The sequence below is a fragment of the Geospiza fortis genome, unplaced genomic scaffold (genome assembly GCF_000277835.1).
Source record: "Geospiza fortis unplaced genomic scaffold, GeoFor_1.0 scaffold425, whole genome shotgun sequence".
NCBI lineage: Eukaryota > Metazoa > Chordata > Aves > Passeriformes > Thraupidae > Geospiza > Geospiza fortis.
The window spans coordinates 1,177,876-1,183,230 of NW_005054387.1; the positions used below are offsets into that span (position 1 = coordinate 1,177,876).

Genomic DNA, 5,355 nt, shown 5'->3' on the forward strand with positions numbered 1-5,355 from the left:
GGTTTGGGGACGTGTGGGGGGCTTTGGGGGCAGTGTTTGAGGGTTTTGGAGTGTGGGGCAGTGAGAACACTGCTGGGGTTGGGGGTGTGTGTGAGGGTTTGGGGTGTGGGGCAGTGAGGGCTGTCAGGGTGGAGGAGGGTGGATGGGGTAGGGGAAGGAGGGCAGGTGGACGTGGGGATCCATGAGGCCGTGGAGATGTCAGTGAGGGTTAGCCAGGAGCTGTAATGGCTCTGGATTGGGGTGGTGGTGAGTGTAGGGGGACAGAGGGCACAGGACAGGGGATATGGGGCTGCTGGATTTTGTTTTGGGGTGGTGGAATCAAAGGGCTCCCTCACAGGGTTTTCCCAATGAGGGGGAGTGCAACTCTGGTGCAGCCTCTTTTTTTCATGTTTAACAGTGGTGATGAGTAACTCTTCCCTTTCTGGGTTCTGCTCCCAAAGAGCCTCTGGGGTTTAGAAGGTTATTCTGCTCAAATTGCTATGAGAGCTGAGGAATTCTGGATAAGCACCAGCCTTCTGTAGAGTTCTCTGCTTAAATTATTGTCTCTCTGCATTTTAGCATGCCCAAAGTGTAATTTGGTGCTAAGGACCCAAATAATTTCCTTCTCTGCTCAAAAACGGGGGCGTGCTGCAAAGTGAAAGCTGAGCAAGGCCTTCCTTTGCTGCAGAAAGCAAAAGTTGTTGAGAAAATAAAAGTCTTCGAGTGTCCTTCTGAACAGTTTGTTCCTGTAAGCAGGTCAAGGTGTTTCCTGTGGGGAAAGTATTGACTCATCCTTGGGTTTCTCAGCAGTATTTTGGTGTCTGCAGGTTAATAAATGCCAGCTCTGCAGTGACAGCAGAGCCCTGCCTGGGTCTCCTCAGGTGAAAAGGCTGAGGATGGACAGGCTCAGTGTTTGCCCCTGTGATAAAGAAGCAGTTGCACTCCAGAAAAGACTCAGGTGTTTTCCAGCACTGCAAGGACAGCTGGGCATGCTCAGTCAAGCGCAGCATTAAAGGTAGATAGGAAGGGTTTAATTTTCTGCTTCTTGCATTAAGCTGTGCTCAGGGTAATGTTTAACTGGCTGAGACAGAAGGGGGTTATTTGTGTGTTTCAGCTGAGCTCACTTCCTCCTCTCTGACACACAGCCTGTCTTCTGTGGGGAGCACAGGATGCAAGCTCAGATGTTGGTTTGGGGAGCTGCTCCACAGCAGTGCAGGGACCTGTGGCACTTTCCTGTCCTTTCTGACCTCACTGTGGAGCTGGTGAAGAGCTTGGTAGATCTCCAAGGAGCTTTTTAAGCTCTCCATGTCATTCGGATGGGAGGTGATGGGTGCATTTTAAGTTGGTATTTTATTGTGTTTACACTCTGTTGGGTTGTATTTCAAAACTTCCAAGCTCAGATTTTAAGACAGATGATCATGTACCTGATTGCACAAACAAAAAGTTTTAATCCTTTGTTTTCCCACTGTTCCCCCATTATTCCAGAGCTGAGGGGTGAAGCAGAAAGCTGTGATGAGCTTTAAATGTTTCCTACAATTCCAGATCCTTGGTTTTTCTACCTCCACCCATCAAATACTGAATCTCCTTAACTCTTTTATGCCCACAGTGGTGGAGAGGGGGATCTTGTAGTCCTTCTCTTTAATCACAGTTGTTTTTGGTGGCACAACTGGGTCTAATGAACCAACACAATCACCTTTGGCTGTTGTGTTTCCCATTGGGGCTGGGAATCCTGGAGCAGGCTTACCCAGCTCAACACTCTGTGCCTGCACATCCACTCAGCTGTAGCCACTGAGCTTTTCATTAAAGGCTGATTGCCTTGACAGTGGTGCTCATGGGTTAATGCTTAATTGCTCAAGTTTTTGCTGAATTTGGGATAGTTTTGAAGTCATCACATAAGTATTGTGTTTAATTGTAGGGTAGAAAAAGTAGGATGGCTTCCAGTGAGGCTCAGTCTTTCTCACTGGCAGGTACCATGTGATTTGGCTCCTAAAATGAGAGCTGAAAGCCCTGCTCTGCACTGAGAGTACAAAGGCATCATAGATGTGAGCTTTTGGGAGGTTAGTGGTCACTAGTTGAGTTTATGACAGAAATCTGTCTTCTTCACATCTTCAGTTTTCTGTTTACTGTTGTTGATTTCAGTGTGGGTTTGTGTTGTTTTGTTTGTTTGTTAAATGGTGTAATTTTCACTTCTTGTGCAACTTTGCACCACAGTTTGTTGTTAGTTACAACTGAGATTGTAAACTCTTCAATTAGGCTGGAGCATGTGCTGAGCTGCCAGTGCTGTTATTAAACCTGTGGTTTGGACTTTGAACCAGTTTTTGCCTGGAGGGGTGGAAGCAGATTTCCATGGTCTGTGTGCTCTGCGTGTGTGCTCAGAGGGGCAGTGGAGCTGGGCAGGCTGTGTCTGACCCAGCACTGCAGTTTGTGTCCTCAGGTCTGCCTGGGGATGCTCTCCTCACCTAGGCTGGGATGGTGTCACTGTAAGAAAAATGGTGTTTAATTAGGGTTAGGCTACTTTGCTGTCCCTTCTAGTGGGTTTTCATAGGATATGGAATCACAGAGTGGATTGGGTTGGAACATCACCTAATTAAAAATCCCCCGGCTCCATCTCTTCTCTAAACTTTCTGACCACTCCTGATCTGAAGATAAGAAATCAAAATACATTGAACCAAGTACTTTTGCTTAATGAAACATGCTGTGGGCAGCAGGATAATGAGAACTGCAGAGAAGTGTGTGCATGTGGCTCTTTTTTGGACACAGCTGTGTGTGACCTGCTGCTGGGCAGGGAGAGGGAACCTCTGGGCAGTTCAGAGGAATTGGTTCTCTCTGCTCCCAGCTCTGACTACAGCCATAACCCAGCTGTACCTGGATGCTGATGGAGTCTGAGCTCTGAAGTGGTGCAGCCAGAGCCCTGCTGAGCTCTCTGCTGCTGCTGTTCACTGCCTGTGCCTTGTGCTCTGCACTCCCATGGATTTACCTGGTGCAGATGTTCCCCCAGCCCTGCCCTGATGCCTGTTGTGAAACCCCAGCCTGGCTCCTGCTCCCCAGAGTGATTCCAGTCATTAACCCTGACAATCCCTCTCTGTGGTTTCCCATCCTGCTTCCCTCCCCCAGGAACTGTCCTTACCAAACCCAGGGGCTGGGAGTGTGAACTTCCCCGAGCTGGCATTCAGGGGTGAGTGAGTGGAATCTCTGTTTCACAGGTGGGGACAATCCAATCGTGTCACTGCTGGGCTGATGTCAGGACCAGGACTCACCTGCATGCAAAGGTTTCTAAGCCCCTGCTGGTAGGTGCCTCTAAAGTTGATTATTTAGTGTTCAAGCAACATTGCAAGGTTGAAAAATTACCCTCTTCTTTAAGAAACCAAGAGTGTGACAGTCAAATCAAGAATTGAGATTTTGTATTAGGTTTTTCCTTCTTTCTCAGCTGGGTTCCTCAGAACTGAGATGGCTCATTCTAACCTCTGAAAGGCCTTTTTGGCTTGCTCCATTTATGCTCCCATAAGGGACTTTCTTTAGAAAGAATTGGTGTTCTGAGATGCTGTTAATTCTTCTCAGTGCCTGTAAAATCTGCAACTTCTTCACATTAATTGCTCTTGAGGTTTTCAGTTTACTCAAAAATATTAACCAGGCTTCTTTCTCTAATGCCCTTGGGCTCCTCTGCCAAATAGTCTTTAGAATAGGAATTTCCACATTTTATTTCGGTGGAGATTAAAATATTCATTAAACAGCAGCTTTTTTTTAATGCTGCCACTTTTTATTTATATTCAGAAGGTTGTGGGATGTGCTTATAAGAATATACTTAAGGAGCATATGTTTTGAATCTTTTAGTTTGGGCTGATGCTAAGTGAGATTTGAAACTCATTAAATGTAATTTAAATTTAAAATACTCTCTTTTGGGAGTAGCTTGTTGCATGGTAACCTCTGCTGCAAGAAGGATGGCTCCTTTGGGCATTATATATTCTATATATACACATGGGTGATTTCAAATTGCAGTGTCACAAGTGGCATCACTAAATCCACACCACTTGAGTTTTTATTGCTTTGGCTTTTGCCCAGATGAGTCAGGAACTGCATCCCACAGAATTCCAGACTGAAACTGATGTGATGCTAGTTTTTGTTGATGTCAAAATTCCTTGCTCAAAGCAAAAGGACTGCTGGCACCAGAGGATGGCTGCCAAATGTCCTTCCCCTAGAGACTTGGCTTGCTGACATCACTCAGATGAGCAATTCCTGTGTTTGAGGTCATCCTCCAAGGGGTTGCATCATGCATTAATAAGTTTGCTTCCATGGAAGTGTTGGTGCTTCCCAGGACTTTGCCTGGGCCATGGAAAGCTGCTTTTCTACTTGGAAAACTGCCCAGCAGTGCTGTCCCTGGGCATGGAGGGTGATAAGCAGCAGCTTCATGCTCTGCTGTAGTTTGGTGTTAAATAATCATGGCCAGGCTGGGAGCACAGCTGGTGCTGCAGCTCTGAGGCAGTGAGCAACTCCTTCTCTGTGGGATTGCCTTTGAATTTGGTTTATATGTATCTTAAAAAGGAGCTTTTATTCATCTGCTGGAATAGATTTCTTTATAGACACTTGAATTTGATAATCTGAGGAAAAACAGGCCTCTGTTCCTGAATGGTTTTTAAAATGACAAATAAATGGTTAAAAGAAGGGAAATCTCTGTTTAGATTAACAAAATAACTTTTTTCTTACTGAATCCATGAACCTCTTCCTATATATATATACCCAGCAGTCTGGTCTAGCAGCAGAGATGGATAGAATGTCAAGCTTGATAGATTGTTGGAGCTGGTTTTTGGTAGTTAAACAATAATGGAGCTGTTGTGTGCTTGCAGGGAAACACTGAGCTCTGTGTGCAGACTGCAGCCTGGAGAAAGTTCCAATTGTTCCAGAGAAGGGCGAGTTCTAAAATGCAGCTTCTGTGGCTGGTGGCACAGCTGGCCAGATCCCTGCCTGTCCTGAGGCCCTTGCACAAGCATTGCAGGAGAGTTTGGAAACAGTTTATTTTTCAGATTCCAAGTAAAATGTAGATTTCCAAGTCCCCTGTGACTGTATAATGCAAAGAGCAGAAATCTCAGCTGGTTTTTATGTAGGGGCTGTTTCAAGCTCTTGGAGCTCAGGGCCAGGTTCCTGCCAGTCAGACGGAGGCTGAGATTGCATAATCCATGCCTGGTGTCTCTCAGATGGAAAAGCTGATCAGTTGTTGCAGGGGATCATGGAATTCCTTGTCACCTCAGCCAGACCTGATCTGTCACTGTGCATCTTCTTGTGCAGGGGGCTCTGGGGTAGGAGGAGCAAGATTTTGTCTCTAATGCAGAAGAGAAACAAGAGGAAGTTGAAACATTAATAAAAATAAAGCACAAACTATTA

At 45.9% G+C, this 5,355-nt stretch overlaps 1 protein-coding gene across 1 annotated transcript in view; it reads left to right on the forward strand.

Moving 5' to 3' along the window:
• Positions 1–3,180: 3,180 nt before the first annotated feature.
• The window catches only part of RFFL (ring finger and FYVE like domain containing E3 ubiquitin protein ligase), a 23,819-nt gene continuing 21,644 nt past the window's right edge, over positions 3,181–5,355 (forward strand). The window contains exon 1 of the mRNA XM_005425400.2: positions 3,181–3,266. The gene's annotated coding sequence lies outside the window, so the exon portion shown is untranslated. The remainder of the gene's footprint in view (positions 3,267–5,355) is intronic.